General features: G+C 32.4%; 1 long non-coding RNA gene across 1 annotated transcript; it reads right to left on the reverse strand.

Moving 5' to 3' along the window:
- Positions 1-7,720: 7,720 nt before the first annotated feature.
- Positions 7,721-10,252, reverse strand: LOC126881581 (uncharacterized). Its single transcript, XR_007696922.1, has 3 exons — positions 9,997-10,252; positions 9,117-9,274; positions 7,721-7,901 (listed from the first exon to the last, which is right to left on the reverse strand). It is a non-coding gene; the product is annotated as an uncharacterized LOC126881581 (long non-coding RNA).
- Between the last annotated feature and the right edge of the window lie 9,799 nt (positions 10,253-20,051).

The following is a 20,051-nucleotide window of genomic DNA, read 5'->3' on the forward strand; positions in this document are numbered from 1 at the left end:
TATTTCTGAATAAGTTTTATTTGAATGGGTTCTAATGAGTCACTAATTACGAGTGTATGCAAATTTTGAACAGCCATATTTTAACCAATTTTTCTCTTACAGAAAAACAAAATAAATCCAAAATATTTATAAAAGCAAAACCTACATTTCTTTACTCTTTGAGATTTTTCGTATCACTAATATTCAAGGACGGATCCAAGATTTCGGGGGGGGGGGGATGAACTTTTTTATGATTGATACATTTTATGATAGATATTTTTTATGATACTTTTTAAGTGTATAGATATTATACACTTTACTTCGTTCAGCACAACCTTTACTACGGTTCAGCACAAAGCTAAAAACATTTTTCTCGTAACAAGTGGGATATGTGTTTGAATCTAAAAACATTTGAACTGCAAATATTTAAATTTATATTATTTTAAATACTCGAGGAGGGCTCTCTTGACCTGTCCTAGCTAATACTTTTTAAGTTATTTTGAAAAAAGAGCATTTTCTAAAATAAAAAAACTTTTTTTACTTAAAAACTAATTTCTTTCACACATAAGAACTTCGAACCGATCCAACTTAGGGGAAGATTTTCACTTTTTTTAGCAAAAAAAGGGGCCATATTTATTTTGAATGTAACTCGCTTGATTTTGATATAAAATGCTATAGAAAATAAAAATAAAGCTCTTTTTTAAACATTAAAAAAGTTTCAATGAGTTTCCCCGAAAAGTGCTTCATTTTTTGGTTATTTCAAGTTGAAATATTCGATTTTAAATTGAACGAATAAGAACAATTTTTCATGAGCTACAACTTTCCTTTTACTGTGTCGTAGACTTCATGAATGTACACAATTTTTTTTTTGTTTTTTATAGGCTACATTTTTGCTAAAAATATTTTTCGGTAATTTTTCGATAATATTTAATTCGATAACATACGTGTTTTTTTTTTGTTGAAGAATATACATTTTCACTCGCAAGTCACTTGAAAAGTTTGACTTAGATAAAGAAGCTCTATATAGAACAAAAGTTGCTTATAATTAGTCAATTTATCCATTTCCGGACTTATTTTAAACGTATATTTTTCACCCCCGAGAAGGGGTGACTTTCGCCCCCCCCCCCCCAAGTTAAAGCGACCAACGGCACAACTCCAATTTTGAAGTGGAGGATAAGTAAAATCTAATTCCAAATTGCCAAGCAAATACGGCGTGACGCTAATAATTACACTCCAAAACGATCATTTACTGGGCTAATAGTATATTCATGCACTGTTTATGACAACTTAGATTTTTCATTTTATTGGTATAGAATAAAAAAGAATAATAGAAAGAAAATTAACAAACAACTACATTATTCTAAAGACCGCGTCCCACCATCAAATAATTTGATCAAACAGTTTGAGCAAACTCCGGAAGTACGTCAAAGTGACGTCATAATTGCAGTTTTTTTGAAATTCTAAAAATCTGTGCTCTCACTATCAGTCTAGTTTGATCAAATTTTTTGTATTGAGTTGTCTAACTTGTTTGTACTTTATTTAAAATTAAAATTTTTCATTATTATCCACAATGAACACTCAGGATGTGACGTCACTAACTGTCACTTTCAGTTTGCTCAAACCAGTTTGATCAAATTATTTAATTGTGGGACGCGGCCTATTTTACTTAACAAGCCATGAAGTTGAAATTTGGCAACATCTATTGGTAGACGGATTGATTCTGACAGTTCTCATTTGTTTTTAAATAATTTTCACTGTATTTACAGAGAAACTGAAATAATTTACAATATTTCGTGCTCCAAATTATAAAGAACATTAAAAGGTATGTTACTAACCTTTAACTACACGCGCTGGCGTATTTTGTACGCCATATATAAGAATTATACTGCAAATATATTTAAAAATTTAATTTTTGACTTTGTTTATCTCTCTAACTTATCACTGGAATGTGCTTTACAACTTGGTTTTAGTTTCGTTATAATCGGCGTTCTGAGAAGATCGTAATTTACAGTTTGTTATTTGTTGTTTCCGGTGGTGGACAATATACACCACGATTATATTAATCTAAGTAGTAATATAAGTACATATTTCAATTGTTTTTTAGTCATTATGGCACAAAATCTATTTTCTTTATAAACAATACTTTTTCTCCTGCAAAAAATCACATTTCAAAAAATTTTTTATTAGTAATTTTATTTATCACGGAATCCAGTTATTCCATGATTCCAGTTATAAATCCCAATTGGCTTACTGGTAAGGAACTCCAAGTATTCATTGATGCCGAATAAGGTTTATAACAAACAACTAAGTGTATTTTTTCAAAAAAAAAAAAATAAACAAATCCGTTGTTTTTAAGTGGATTTTCTTGTGGCGTATAAAGTACGCCACACGTGTAGTTATAGGTTTGTTCGTAGAACGATCAGCAACCGTTGCCAACCGTCAGACGCAAGCGCGTTCGTAGTCTACGAACTCGAACTGTTAACTGCGCAGCGCTAACTGTTAACTGCGCATGCGTCTGATGGTTGGCAACGGTTGCTGATCGATTGGATCGTACTACGAACAAACCTTTTATAACTTGATGCGCGGGTAGTTAAAGGTTAAGATGATTTAAGTTCAATGTAATATATTTTTATATAAACTTGCGTGCATATAGAAATCCGTCCACTTAAAAATTTTGTCATTTTTAATGTCTTATATTTCCTAAACCTGTTGGCAGATTTAAGTGATTTTTTTAATATGTTATAGCCTAATTCTTTTACAATACCGCTGTAATAATATTGTTGCTAACCAGTTAAATTTTTATGGTGTACCGGGCATTTATAAAATACTGAAATTAAAACCCAACTATAGACTCCGGTTTTCTTAACATTCTGTTTTTTTTTATTAATTCGCTTATGTTTAACAACTAGATTTGTTCTTTATTAATTCAGGGTGTTTCTAAATAAGTGCGACGAACTTTAAGTGGAAAGGAACAAAATGCAAAATTTTGACGCCTGTATTTTAAATGTAATAATTTTTTCGAATCCTGAGAAAACTAATAAGTAGTATTTTTAAAAATTTTAAACGCAAAATTAAAGATTACTTTATTACCGTGGGCCAAAAGTCCCTTAGAATGCATAAAAAGTTTTTTTTAATGACATATTTGAAACTAAAAATCACAATAAATTTTCTTAGCTTTTCACCCCTGTAACTTATTAAAATAAATATAGAAGTTTTCAGGGATTTTAGGCCTTGCGTCGGTCCTAACGTAATCTTTCATTCTGCGTTTAAATTTTTGAAAAATACTTATTAGTTTTCTTAGGATTCGAAAAAAAATGAATCCCGCTTATATTCTTGTTATTGGTTTTTTTTTTGTATAATAAACTTTACTTACAAGGAATTACTTTTAATATTATTTTCTACAAACTTCTAATTAATAATATTTTCTTGTTCGACTCAAAAAATACTATAAATTTTACCAGAATTTGTACTTTAAAATCGTAGTTTCGAAAGCGGTAGTCCGAAAGTCAGACTACCGACGTCATCAATTGCGACGTTGCCTTTTTCTCTTCATGGCTTGTAAAGCAAAGGTGGCTATGACATTATTACATAGTATTATTGTATGAGATGAACAACTTTCTTTGTGCAGTACTATGTACTATCAGCGAATATATCTACAATTTTATTAATACATCCATACGATACATTGTATCTATCTGATGGTCAACTTTATTTTCAATACTGCATTGCTTAAAAAACGTTGCGTATGTATGCTCCAAATAATATAACAATAACACATTTTTACATAGACAAGATGGGGCCCCCGACATATTGGGGCCACCCCGCAAGCTTCATGCTGCGGGGGCCTCTGTTACGCCCCTGCATATTAGTACAGTTAAAAATATTAAACGATAAAATATTAACGAAGAGAAATTAAACTTTTTTTCTACTTTTAAGGACAAGTTTATTACCGGAACCGAATTCACAATTATTCTGCACATCATTTTTGAAACGCTATTTGGTTAAAACATTTAATTTTTGTTCTGTTGGTATCCGAGAGGACTTGGCATTCACACAGTGTTGCCAAACTGAATTTTGTTATATTCGGTTTAAATTTTCTAGCGGATTTCGGAGCCGACTATATAGGGTGAGGCAGATAACTGGCCTATTAGAAATATCTCTAGAACTAAAGGCAACAGAATCATGAAAATTGGAATAAAGGGGTTTTGAGGGATGATCTCTTAAATGAAATGATTTTCATCTCTTTGCAACTTCCGGTTATACCGGTTATAACTTGGTTTTTTTAAATGGGACACCCTGTATATTTTTACATTCTTGGATTCTCCTCAATATCTTTTTTCTTAAAATATGAGATTTTGTAATATTATACAGGGTATTTTAAAAGATATTTACGTTTTTTTATTAATTTCTTAGCAACATTCACACCCTGTAGAATTGTAATAGTTTGACATTAAAAACTCTGTTTACGTTCAAGTGATTTTTAAGAATCATTAGTATAGCTAATTTTGAAATTTTAGTATACGGGGTTGGTTGAAACTCGGAATGAATATTTTCTGAGTTTTCTTAAATAGAACACCCTGTATTTTAGTATTGTAATGAAATGATATTTCATTGTACTTTTTCATTTTATAAGTATTCCCTATACCTAACTGCTTTATTTTGTGAGTTATTGGTGATTCAAGCTAAACATTAATTGCAACAAAAAATACGTACAATTTTATTAGGTTGGCCGTGAAACTATTCAATCACAAATAATTTTTCAGAAATAAATACATATTAATCCAGACTGATCCTTAAAATTACCAATAATGGTTTAGCTATCAAAATACCTACGTAGTTAAGATTGTTGGTGCGACTAACAATTAAGCACAAATTAAAGCAGTTAGGTATAGGGAATGCTTAACCCGGGAGTAGTCGCGCTCACTTCTGTAACGTCGATAGTCGCGTGTGAGATTTTATCTCAAAATACGAATTTAAAACAAATTTTAATTTTGTACTATTTTTATCTACTTTTTACATTGAAAATATATATTTCTAACAATTTTATTTAAAAAACCTGTGTTAACGGCCACCTGCCAACATCTGGCACCTGTCCTAACGGCCAGTTTAAAAATTTCCTTCTTTCATTTTTAGTGGCCGTTACTGACACATTTTACTGTACAATAAAACCTGTGTTAACGGCCATCTGCCAACATCGGTCACCTGTCCTAAGGGCCAGTTTAAAAATTTCCCAAACCAATTATATGTAGACTACAAAAACTGGCAATAGCGGCCACCTTTCTATATCGGCCAATAGTTCTTTCATTTTTCCGTTACTGACAGGTTTTACTCTATTACGAAAAAGGATGAAATGTGAGATTCTATCTAACGGCGCGACTACTCGCGGGTTAAAGTTATTTGGCTCTTCCCAAAGCCATAAATTCCACAAAAAGAATAAGAAAAAAAAATTTTTACGCATTACTACACCCTTCCTCGAGGCACTTACGACATTTTTTCAAAATTGCAAAATTTTTCATCAAGTTATCGCGAAAAAGGATAAAAATTGAGATTCTATCTCACCGCGCGACTACTCGCGGGTTAAGAAATAAAAAAGTACCATAAAATATCATTTCATTACAGTACTAAAATACAGGGTGTTCCATTTAAGAAAACTCAGAAAATACTCATTCCGAGTTTCGACCAACCCTGTATACTAAAATTAAAAATTTATCTATACTAATGATTCTTAACAATAGTACACTATATCAAAAATCATTTGAACGTAAGTAGAGTTTTAGTTGTCAAACTACTACAATTCTACAGGGTGTGAATATTGCTACGAAATTAATAAAAAAACGTAATTATCTTTTAAAATACCCTGTATAACATTACAAATCCTCATATTTTAAGAAAGAAAACATCAAAGAGAATCCAAAAATGTAGAAATATACAGGGTGTCTCATTTAAAAAACGAAGTTATAAGCAACTTCCGGTATAACCGGAAGTAGAAAATAGATGAAAATATTTTCATTGAATAGATCACTCTTCAAAACCCCTTAATTCAAATTTTCATGATCCTGTTGCCTTTAGTTCTCGAGATATTTCTAATAGGCCAGTTATCTGCATCACCCTGTATACATTTATTTCTCAAGAACAATGAGAATAATAATTATAAAAAATCACTTCCAATATTCAAAATGCCCGTAGACGTTCATATCCTCACAATGTGTAAGCCTATTCATTTATGTAGGTACTAGTCTAAAAAGAGTAAATACATATACATTGTATACCTATATGTATAAACTCGTGTCTTATGTTTTTCTTTTATATTAAAACCATGGTTTAAACAAATAAACGAGTATTATCTAGTAGGTCATTGTTGATAAATTAATTCACATTAATAAGTTATAGAATAAAAATAATTCATTTAAGTGAAAAAGATCGCATTGAAATACAGAGAGGGGCAAAATTATGGAATAAATTCATTTTTTCGAGAATTGGAGACTTTGGAGAGAAATCCCGGAACAGGTCGATTTTTATTTTTAAATTATGATTTTTTGGCATATATTATAATATACCGGGTGGACCAAAAGTCAGTTTTGGTCCACCCGCTTAAAACGCTATCAAAAAAAGTCACGCGCAAATAATCCACAGTTACAAGTATTTGATATTTTCAGCAAGACGGTGCACCACCTCATTACGGATTGCAAGTTCGTGAGTTTCTAAATGACCAGTTTAGTGATTGGATAGTAAGAAGAGACACAATTGAATGGCCCGCACGTTCCCCAGATTTGACGCCCTGTGATTTTGCCTTGTGGAGAGTACTTAAAGATAAAGTTTTTGGCAATTTGAAGTTCTCCGTGCCAACTTGGAAGTCTGCAGAAAGACTTGTTTCACTGTGTATAAGCGTTGCCAAAAATGTATTGATGAAGATGGTTTACATTTTGAACATAAAATGTACAGCATGCACTTCTTTGTACCTACTTATTTACAATAAACAATAAACGTTTTTTTTTACTTCGGTTATTTTTGCTTCTATTAATATACAAAATGGTTAACTGACTTTTGGTCCACCCGGTATATCATACTAGTGACGTCATCCATCTGAGCGTGATAACCCCTAATAACACAAAACATTCCATGAATGTTCCTAGAATGTACACACAGGACATTGAAAACATTCCTGGAATGTCCCCAAATGCACACGAATGTCCCTGGAAAGTCCCAGGAAAGTGCTGTGTCAGCATTTTAAATATTCTTAGAATGTTCTGTTGGAACATTCCATGAATGTCTACGAATGTTCTTTGGACATTCACAGTCTATTTTTTAGACTGAATGTCTTGTTGGAACATTCCATGAATGTTCTTTGGACATTTACAGTATATTTTTAGACTGAATGTCTTGTTAGAACATTCCATGAATGTCTACGAACGTTCTTTGAACATTCACAGTATATTTTTTAGACATTCACTGAAATATATCGTCAGTAATGTGACAATACCTCCTATATGTTTTTTCATGAGGTTTGCAGGAGACGAAAAACATTTTTTAAGATCATTTTCTGTTTTCGTACGTATTCTGACTTTTTTGTAGTAAATAGATAGTTGAATTTACTGCAAAACAAGTCAAAAAATATATGAAAACAGGAGGTGGCCGAAACAAGTTTTTAGTCTATCTTACAAATCTCTTGAAAAAAAAAACAGTTAGGAGGTATTGTCACATCACTGACGATATGTGGCCATACCAAATAATACATCCTTGATAAATATAAACATTTTTATTGCAAAAAATCTTTACATACATTTTTTAATGTAATTTACTGACATTCCTAAATATTATAAAAAAATGTGTCACATTTGCTTTGTAAACCTTTCTTTTGCTTTTCGTAGCCACATATTCCGTTTCCTTTCTGGTTTTTTGTAGACCACTTCTCTCAGCTGATTCTAAAAGAAAATAAAATAAAAGGTAATTTTTCTATCCTTTACAATTAACAATCAGAAGAAATATTATTTACAGGTAATAATACGCATAAATAATAATAATAAAAAAATAAATATTAAATAATATTTAAATAAATAATAAATAATATTTAATAAATAAAATAATAATAATGAACATTTTGTATTTTGACAACGACATCCGACGTGGAAGTAGAAACCTTAATAAAATTATTTTTTCAAGTAAATTGTGGCTTATTTCCTCATTAGAATAGTTAATTACAAAAAAGCCACAAAGAAATAGATTTTTCACAAACAAATAAGTATTTAGTATTCATTATATTTATTGTTTTTATTATTTACTTTAATGTCCTACTGGTACATTATTTGACAAATAATGACATTTCGAAGTCTGTTAAGTACGATATAACGCCCTTGGGCATTAAATTTAAATAACGACTTAGATACTGTCAAGTTGACAAATATCAACCTAAGTAAAACTATGGTTACCACAATTATGTTACTACTGTTACTGGTAAATGTACTTATTTAAAAACTAATCAATTCAAAATTCATTCAAATGACATTAAACGTTGAAGGCACCACAGGTATTATAATAATAACGCTTTCGGTCAACGTATATCCCTCAGGCCCTTGTTAAAAACACCATTGACCTCAAGCGTTATTATCCTTATAATACCCTTGGTACGTTAATAACTGTAACATAAGATTATACCTTAATTCTTGTTTTCTATTTCTGATGTTTTTATTTATTTACATTGAATATTAATCTGTTTTGTTGTATAATCTACTTCGCAATAATTATGTGATATATTTGACTTAAAAAGAATTCAAAAATTTTTTGCAGTTGGGCAACAATGTCAACTTAGATCTCCGATGTAGATAATGAATTACAACAGTATCTATATTGTACAGACTGTATTATTAATTAGGTTATTTATTTATTTATTTATTGAAATATACATCCACCAGGTATAAACCCATAAAGGTGTACATAAGAAAACTACATACATTGACTGAACACTTGATGACAAAATATAAAATAAAATAAAGAATAACCAAAAATGTTTCTGTTGTTAATACACATACACAATAATAAACAAAGACCTTAATAAAGAAAAATAACATGGCATCAATTCGATAAGCTATTGCGTATTTCGCGTTTAAAGATGTTAAAACCAAGAAAAAAAATGCATATACCTGTGTGACATAAGCTATTGGAACAGCACAGTCTCTTAAACGAACAGATGAAAGTGAAGTTCTGTCAATATCTTTTTCTAAAAAGTGTTTTGAACATACTCCTCTATTAACAAATCTGATCTATACTTCATGTCTTCTTCGCAGGATCTTCTGGAAAGCTAAAAATACAAAATATATGCATTACTAAGCATTATTAACAAATTTTAGTTTTAAATAAAAAATATGATTAATGGACTCACAAAATATTATAAAACAGCTTAGAAATTGTTTATTAGTATAGTCGGTTCCCCAAACTCTGACACAACTGGCTAGTGATTTTAGTAGGTAATTTTTTTTGTTTTTGGCCAATTTTGCCAAAATTACAGTAATTATTAACTATTTAGTTATTATTTTTTTTTTGCCAATTTTACCAAATTGGCAAAATTATTTACTAAAATCACTAGCCAGTTGTGTCTGAGACTCAGTAGTACTGAGACTGAGTTTAGCAAATCGACTATAATATTCTGTGTATTCATTAGTTGGTACTGCATATTATAGTGTGTGGTCTACCATCCTATTTATAAAGGCATACATTAGCAAAAACGCAAAAAGAATTACTTTAGTTTTACAAATCCTATTATTATCTCTATTTACTATTTTAGTTAGGAATAAGCGAAGTTTGTGGCTTATTCACAATTATTATTAAAATAATAAATGGATATGACCAATTATTAACTTATAAAATAAAATAATAATTCTTCTGATTTATGCCTTTTATTCACTTTGTTATATCTAGGTTACTTAAAAGATTTTTTATGAATAGTATTATTAGGGTATTAATAGTATTAATTTATTTTCTGAAATACAGGGCATGCCTTCGTTTACATATTTGCATACTAACCTTTTAATAGGGCTTTTCATTCACAGTCATTTGTTTGGAGCTTCTGTCATAATTGAAACGTTATTCCTGCAGATTTTTTTATCTACATTTGTTTCTGCTACTCCAACTGCGTTAAAAACAGGACACCATTTTATTCACTATGTTAATAATACTATTAAAGCTATTATAAAAGTATCCGAATTAAAAAAATATTCTTAAAAAGCACAAATAATACAAACAACGATCCACCCACGGCAAAGCAAGGTGGCCAAGATGAAGATGCCAAGATTAAGATGGCCGAAGCGAGGTCGTTGGTTGGTCGTTTTTAGTCACGTGATGCCCTCTCAAGCGCCATGCACAAAAATATATGCACGGCGAATTTGAAAATGAACGCAAAAGAAATAAATATAAATGCCTCTCTTGGGTTTTGCATAAGTTATAAATATTTTTTTTATTAACAAAATCGCATTCCAAATTGAATATTCGCGAACAATAATTTTTATTACATTTGTATGTTTATAATATTGTATTAATTGAACTTGGGAAACTCTTTAAATTTGACATATTATTGCACTGTAGGCCTAAAGTGTCACTTAGTTTGTCTGGTATGTTATAAGTAATGTTGTATCTGTTACACGTATGTATTATTTCGCAACTTAAAATATAGGAACATTGGTAGTATGTTCACAGAATGTCTTATGGTAACATTCCAGGAATAATTTAAACAGATGTTCACCGAATGTTCCCTAAATGTCCAGGACATTCAAATATTGATAGAACTTTGGTAGTACATTCCTGGAATGTTGTGTGTTGTTAGGGACGTAGTCGATGATTTTTTAAATGAGAATAGGGGTCGTGTGATAGTTCAATTGGAAGGTTATTCCATTCTCTTTTCGGTAATTTAAACATTAGCATAATTATTTATACAGGATGGCAAAAAAAAGAATGTGCAACTCCAGGAGCGAACCATGGCCAGTGAGATAAATTCTTCTGCGTAAAGTTAACGTGGGCGTATGACCGAAGACAGCGTTTCTCATCGGCTATGGTTCGTCCCGGGAGCTGTATGTATCTTGTTTAATTCAAAATACATTTTAGTGCTGTCAAAAAATGGAAAAAAAATGTTTATTTAACATCCACCTGCCTCTCTTCAGTTTGAACACCTAATTTAAGCGAAAAGCAAAGTTTATTTATCATATAATTTTTTTTCTGTTTTCTGACAGCAGTAAAATGTATTTTAAATTCAATAAAATACATATATTCTTCTTTTTGTGTGAATTAATTTAGTTCAAAAATTATTTTTTTGACCACTCTGTATAAATAATTATGGTAATGTTTATACAGTGGAAAGGTGGAGAGAATATTTCAAGGAACTTTTAAACAATGAAAATACAACAGCAGAGAATCGCACACAGATAACAGATGAAACACCTGAAAGAGGGCAAGATGACGTTTATGAAACTAAAATAAAGATGGAAAAAGTTGAAGATGCACTAGAAAAACTAAAAGTTGGTAAAGCAGCAGGGATCGACGGAATAGATGCTGAATTATTGAAATATCTTGGACAACAGGGTAAACAAGAATGACATGACCTACTAAATTTAGCGTGGACAAACAAAAAAATCCCAGAGGATTGGAACATTTCAATAAAACTGCCTATACACAAAAAGGGAGACACCAAAGAGTGCAGTAATTATAGGGGTATATCACTTCTCTGCTCAGCGTTGAAAATCTACGAAATTATCCTAGAAAAGAAACTACGAGAAATAGTTGAGCCTCGACTGGCGGATATACAAAAGTGGATTTAGACCATCACACAGCGTACAAGATCATATATTCACACTACAGCAAATTACTGAAAAAACACTGTTAAAAAACGATACACTGTACCAGGCGTTTTTAGATATGAAAAAGGCGTTTGACATGGTCAATAGAGAAGGAATATGGCAAAGCCTGATAAACAAGGAAGTAGATGAAGAACTTGTAAGTGTAATAAAGAGTTTGTATGCCAACACAAAAAACCAGGTCAGGACAAGTAACTTAATCTCCGGCGAATTTTCTAATAACGACGGGGTTAGGCAAGGTGGAGTGTTGAGCCTACTGTTATTTATTTCCGTTATGGATGAAGTTATTAAAAAGTGTTGGAAAAAACTAAAAAATGAATGAACAAATAAAAATTGAAGCCTGTGCATTTGCTGATGACATTGTATTAGTTGCAAGAACTGAAAAGGCTCTCGCAGATAACATTAGAATCTGGGCTGAAGAACTAAAAAACTACAACTTAATAATAAATATGGAGAAAACTAAAGTAATGACAATAGCCAACAAAGAAGCAACTGTAAATATTGAAATCGAAGGGCAAAAAATCGAGCAAGTAGACCTCTTTAAGTATTTGGGAATAATGTTAAACAACAAAGGAACACAAGAAGATGAAATTGGAAACAGAATAAAATTGGCAACGAGAACTTATTATTCACTGTATAAAAATTTCCTAAACAAAAAAGAAATATCGAGGAAAACCAAAATGACAGTATATAAAACTGTATATATGCCAATTACAATATATGGGGCAGAAAACTGGGTACTTAATGACAGACAAAGAAAAAGATTACAAGCTACAGAAATGAGATACTTAAGAAAAGTGGTGGGAGCAAGAAGATTAGACAAAAGAAGAAACGAAGATATAAGACATGAATTACAGGTAAAATCGCTCAACGAAAAAGTTGAAGAAAAGAAGTTAAAATGGGCTGGACACATGATAAGAATGAGTGGTGAGAGACAAGTGAAAATGACATGGGAGGCCAAAGCAGTGGGCAAAAGCACGAGGGGCAGACCAAGGAAAAGCTGGAACACTAGTGTAAACGAAATACTCAAGAAAAGAGGAACATCGTGGCAAGAAGCAAAAGTTTTAGCAGCAGATAGGAAGAAGTAGCGTAAATTTGCAGAGAGTATTATATAAAGGAGGAATCCTCGACACCTAATGGTAAAAGAGGCAACCGATTATGTATGTATGTATGTTTATACAGTGATGAGCCGCTTATAACCGGCAAAATAACGCAAAAGATGGAAAACATATTAAGTTGTGAGATAAAAAGAAACGAAACTAGTAGAGGTAGGATATTTAGCGATAAAAACCTATAAACTTACATTCTATTTATTGTTTCCCACCTTTAGACGTATCAGAGGAGTATGCCAACTAAAAATGTCACTGTCATAGTGGCAGTTGCCAAACTCATCCCATACGTTAAAGGTCGGAAACAATAAATACAATGTAAATTTATAACTTTTTATCGCCAAGTTTTTATCGCCACCTTTTCTATCCTTTGCGTTATTTTGCCGGTTATTAGCGCGCTCATCACTGTATTACTGAAAAGGGAATTGAATAACTTTTCAAATGAACTATCACACGACCCTTTTATTCCATGACCCATGACTAACATCTTTTTTCTTTCTAAGATATAGTGGATAGTGTATACCTAAAAATACACTAAAAATTTGGTACAATCAGACTCAGAATAGTTTGAATTCTCACATAAAGGATTTCTTATATTTCTTAACATTCTGATTTTTTTTTTGAATTAAGAAGATCTGTTTATCTTGCAATGCCAATAACGTGCCTTTTTCTTGGGAATCGAAACAACCGGATCTGAATTCACTGATTTTACTTTCTGTGAACTTGAAAGAAACAGCTTTTATTTATACGAAAGAGAAGAAATATGCAGTACCTGTTTCGATACGCCCACCTTAAAAGACTTTACAGTCAAAAATGCGAGAAAGCGTACTGAAAAGAATGTTGCAAGTACTGAGAATAAATCGTTTTATGACTCCTTCATCACAAAATAATTAGCTCTTCTCGTATTGTTTCTTACGTAGAAGAAATTCTAAATTCGTCGTCTTCCTGATTAATACCCAGCAGCCATGTGTATTCACCGCAAGAGGAAGAAGCACGATTAGAAACTATAGAAAAATACGAGAATAATAGACCAGCGTATCGGTACATCTCTCTGCATACAAATACGGATAGAGATGGACCACACAGCGATATCGTTATTGTTATTGACAATACGGTATTCATTATTACGAAAGGATGAATAAAGTATTTACTTTGTATATTTTTTAGTAAGTTTAGGTCTTATTCCTCATTCCTTGAGCTGGCAATCTCCATTGGCTGCAATCCTATGCCAGATGGAAGGCTTCATGTCGAGATTTTCCCACCAGAGTCTTCATTTGGTCTGCTCGTCGTGTTGGAGATCTTCCTCTTGGCCTGCTGCCTTCCACCTGTCCGTCTACTACTAGGCACGTAGCCAAGGGGGGGGGGGGTCCATGGAGTCCGGACCCCTCCCAAAACTGCCTGGGCTTTGGTACCAAGGCAGCAAATTTAACTCACTCCAAGTTATTATTATTTTTGAAAAAGTGAACAAAATTACTATTATTTTTACTGGGTTTATTTCTGTTTTTATTCAGTGTACGGATCAACTTATATCCAATTTAAAAATCAGATTTACCAAAAACGAAAGTATTCTATCAGTATTTCAAATCCTTTTACCTGGGTTTGCCTCTACAGAAAAAGCAAAATTGCTAGAAAATTTGTCTGGCCATTACTCCCACGACAATTCCCTTAAAGCAATAAATGCTGAATATACAGTGTGGCAAAGCCAATTGGAATAAATTCATTATTTCGTAAACCGGCGATTTTAAGGAAAAATCCCGAAACAGGGCTTACATACATTCTTCTTTTTGTGTCAATTAATTTAACTTAAAAAAAATATTATTGAAAGCCCTGTATAAATAAATTAAGTTAATGTTTATATTACCAAATAAAGAATTGAATAACCTTTCAAATGAGCTAGCACATCTATTCTCATAAAAAAAATCATCGATTAGGTCATCACACCTAGATGGATGACGTCACTAGTATGATATATATGCCAAAAAGTAATAATTTAAAACTAAAAATCGGGATTTTTCCTTAAAGTCACCGGTTTACGAAATAATCACTGTATTCCATTTGGCTTTGCCATACTCATGTTATGGTCTAACTGTAATACAATATCATCTTTGGAACCAAATACCGAAGTTTTCAGCGTAATAGAACATTGTAATACAGACTTTTTTCAAACATTTACAAATTCCTTACAATTTTGGGAACTATTCCTTATCCCTGTCACAACTGCCAGTGTAGAACGTTCGTTATCAACAATGAAGCGAGTAAAAACTTCACCCAGAAACAAGATAAGAAATTAAAGACTCATTTTATTGGCTCATCATTTATTGGCTATATCAAATAACCAACAATTATTGGACAGACAGCTGCATAGAAGACCAAGTGTACTTTTCTCTACAAATTCCTGTACTTCGTTAGTAGTCACTAACATAATCTGGGACGCTATATAAAATAATGATATTAAAGATACAATGGTGAAATTAGGTATTAAAAGCAACTTACTAGTTACTAGGGTGAGATTGTCGTCATATAATTGTTATACAGGGCCGCCGCTACCATGTGTGCTAAGTGTGCATCGCACACAGGCGGCCAACAATAGGGGCGGCCAAACGCAGTCTACTGCGATGATAATACTTTTTTTAAAACGAAAATATATTCAAATAATTAAAGAGTAATGATTCAGATAATTCTGATCCCAATTCACAAGAAAGGAGAAGAATCCAACTGTGGAAACTATAGAGATATATGCCTCTCATCAGCAGTGTTCAAGCTATATACGAGAATAATAGAAAGCAGATTAAGAACAGAGGTAGAAGAAAAACTTGAAGACGAACAAACAGCATTCAGAGTCCAAAGACAAACAGTTGACAACATAAGCATACTACGAAATATAATAGAAAAAAATAATGATCGGGGAACAAACATATATATAACCTTCATAGACCTTAAAGCAGCGTTCGACTCAGTAGACCGGAAAGTATTGTGGAATACTATGGAGGAGCTGGGAATACCGAGGAAACTATTAGAGATAATTAAAAGTACGTACAGTAGAGTGGTGGGAAAAGTACAAATGGGAGGTAGCAGATCACTAGAATTTAGGATGAACAAGGGAATAAAACAGGGAGATAGCCTAAGCCCACTCCTATTCGTCATAATTATGGATCAATTATTTAAAAATGTGAAAATAAGGACTAATCAATTAAAAACAATAATAGGCTACACACACCTAACACCAGTTATGATAGAAGGATTACTGTATGCGGACGACGTCGTTCTCATAGCAGACAACCCGAGAAAGATGCAACGACTAATTGATGCAGTGGCGGCTCGTACCACTTTAAGAAGGTAGTGCCACAACTCGGACAGCCGCCAAAATTTTTAGTGACGGATTCACGATATTGTCAAAGAAAGGTATACTGACAACAAAATCTAAAAAAAAATATGCGCGGATACTTTTATCTTATGTACATATCTTAAGTTTATTGATCTGAGGTGCCAAGCAATTGTCCAACATTGATCAAAACAGTTCCGTAAATTAATTAATAATAAAATCCTCTTAACCTACCACCGGCATTTACTGCTGATAGTGCTTGAAAATTGTTATTACGATTTAGTCTCTATTTATCAATTTATAAAAATACATAATACTATTTCATTATTCACACACATGCACAAATTTTTGTAATGTCACTTTTAAAGTTTACGATATATTATGAAGTTCATTCTTCTATCTTTTGGTTGCAAAGTTTTCAATGACTTTATAATTAAAATTATCAATACAATTTACAAAATTCTTTTCTGCAGATAGCATACCTAAAGCACTATTTTTCGATGTAAACATCGAAAAACAGCGTTCTGCTTCAGATGTTGATATAGGAATGGTAACTAAAATACTTAAAAGTTTAATAGTTTCTTCAAATGTGCTTTTTAAACCTTCCCTCTACAATAAAACCGATAGCGAACAGCCCCAGAGGTAGTACTTAATTCGTCTCGCTAATACAGTACCTACTTCTAATTCAGTTTTAAACCGAGTTTTGCTTAAAAATTAAAATTATCTCCATGTTTCATTAAGAAATGATTCGGAGAACTGATGCTTATAAGCAGAAAACTTCTCCGACATAAATAAATTAGAAGCAACTAAATGTCCGGAGAAGGTAGACCTTTGAAAGATCTGGTACTTTGAATAATATGAACCTTTAAGTCGTTGTCTAATTCGGCGCTAAAATTGACCAGCTCCTTAAATATGCCTCTATTTTCTGAATTTTCTTTTTCGTCGTGACCTCTTAAAGCTAACTCGAAAGCTCCACAACACCTTATAACATTTGTAGTTTTTTTTCTAGCGAAAAACCACCAAAAAATTTTTAAAATACTAATCTTTATTGTCAATTAATAAATTAAACTTAAGAAATAATCAAAATATTATCAAAATACCCACGATCATGATGCACTAAAAGTTTAATTATAAATACAAAAACTTTTTAACAGAAAATATACATAATAAAAGCGACAAACCAGCACGTAAAGAAACTCAAAATAAATTGACCTGGCTTCATACCCTCGTGCCTGGCACAGAGATTCTAATGTTAAGGTATACTAATAGTCCAATATAGCTCTTTCTCTGTCACTTACATAGAATGCTCGTAAAATCTTTCTCTCTTTACTCGTGCCAGTACTGACTTCGGCGCGAAGGAGATTCTCCTGTCGAATACTCTCCGCTATCGGCAGGGATTGTATTGCGCCCATAGTTGCCATATTTTATATAATTTATGAAGATCAAAAGAAATACACACAAAAAAATTAACAAAAATTAAAAAGTTTTGAAGATAAAAAATATGTTTATGGATAGTTAGCAAGGTAGTGCCATGGCTCTATGGCACTACCTCACGGGCCGCCACTGAATTGATGTATGGACTGAGGAAATAGAGAAAATGAAATTAGAAATAAACATCAGCAAATGCAAGACGATGAAAATAGGTCAGCAGGAGCACGAGATTGGAGGTGAAACACGAGTGTTCTGTAGAGGACAAGAATTGGAGAGGGTGACGGCCTACGAGTACCTGGGAACGATAATATCAAATGACGGAAAGCTAGACCTAGAAATTCAAATAGGACAAAGAAAGCTACGAAAATATACTATGCGATTAATAATACGATACTGGGAAAACGGGAAATCAGCCAGGAAACAAAAATACATGTATATAATACAATCACAGCACCAACTCTTCTATATGCAAGCGAGACATGGGTCACAAATAAGAGACATGAAAGTGCCATAAATGCAGCAGAAATGAAGCATCTGAGAAAAATAGCTGGAAAGACGAAGATGGACAGGGAAAGGAACGAAAACATCAGAAACGTGCTAAGCCAGGAACCAATAGAAAAAAAATTGAAAAAAGAAAACTGAATTGGTTTGGACATATAACTAGGATGAACGAGAACAGACTAGTAAAGAAGGTGACAGATGCCAAAAGACAGGGGAAAAGAAGAAGGGGCAGACCTAGAAAGGGGTGGATGGAGCAAATCGAGGAAATCGGGACAAAGAGAGGGAAAACAGTGCAACAGATGAAGGAAATGGCAGGAGACCGGAAGGCGTGGAAGAAATGGGTAAAAGATGGATAGGTGATACCAAAGTCCGACGCTCTTATAGGGCATAAGGACAACGAGAAGAAGAAGAAGATTCAGATAATTCTATAAACTCTTAAATTAAAGCTATTCAACCATATTTTATCGCAGAAAAAAGTCCTAGGGAAACATTTCCAAACAACTATAAGAGCAGTAAAATGAAGCGCTAAAAATAGGTCCTATCCTATGTTGCTATGTTACTGCGCGATATTTTACAGCTCAGTCGGGCCATCCACTAAACTTACCGTGGGACCTCTTTTTCGCGCTTCATTTTACTGCTTTTACACCGCTGTAAATTGTCGCTTGTCTGGCCTAACTATCTGTAGCTAAGGGTGAGGGGTGGTGTTCAAAACTTAAAATTAAAAACTATTTTCGATCCTAAATGAAGCAAGATAGACTTTCTGGTTTAGCAATGTTATCCATCGAACATGAAGTGTGTGCGACATTGAATATTAAAGACATTGTCAAGAAGTCTTCCAAAACGAAAGCTCGAAAAATTCGGTTATTTTAGTTTTTTTATGTGTTTGTGTCATCTAGGTATTCACGGTTTATTTTAATTAAACGGACGTTAAAATTAGGATATTAGTACATATAATCGACGTTGGATCATGGATATTAGTCTAAATTTTTAAGTATTTATCTATTTACAAATTATATTATTGTTATGCATCTTCTGCACATTTCTTTAAATACTAATATCTACATAAATTTCTGTAATGTTGGAAGGGAGGCGGCAAATATTAAGTTGCACACGGGCGGCCAACACTTTAGCGGCGGCCCTGATGTTATATCTTAGTAAATTAGTAAGCACTTAGTAAAAGTAATTTGAAAATTTTTAAAACTGTAAGTTTTACATGGTTAACATATTTTATTAAATTTAAAAACATTTTTTAATTAAATGAGAAAGTAACAAGAAAATGCAATTTTTAAAACATTAAAATAGTTTTTTCAAATTTTGCATATTCCCCTCTGTGGCTCAGTGGTAGGAGCCCCAGGTAGGAGTTCCAATTTCACCTGGGTAGGGAATTTTTCGTTTATTATAAATTAATAAATGAAAATAGTTTCTGTCCTTGTGGGATCGGTAGGTACTCACCGGAGGGACTGCAGACGTTCGGATACAATTAGCGTCTCTTTGCAAAGACAATGACGTCAACCTTGCAAAGTAACAAGACACTTACCCAACACACACACTACACATTACACTAGGTACCTAATTGGAAAAATCCACTGTACCATGCAAATGGCCATTAGTTGTCGAGGCATTAGCTAAATAAAAAAAAAATAATGTGTGTTTACTTTGTACGCACGTAAGAAGTTATACTTCTATTATTAAACTAATTATTAAACTAATTTTAATACTTACTACTTTCCAAAATTTTTTATTAAAACAATACGAAAAATTAAAAAAATAAAAGAATAAAACACACGCAAACACATTGAAAAATGAAACCAAAGAAATTATTTCTGAACAATTGTTGAGAAAATTTTAACTAAATACGTATTTTCTGAAAAA

The sequence above is a fragment of the Diabrotica virgifera genome, chromosome 3 (assembly GCF_917563875.1).
Source record: "Diabrotica virgifera virgifera chromosome 3, PGI_DIABVI_V3a".
NCBI classification, from domain to species: Eukaryota; Metazoa; Arthropoda; class Insecta; order Coleoptera; family Chrysomelidae; genus Diabrotica; species Diabrotica virgifera.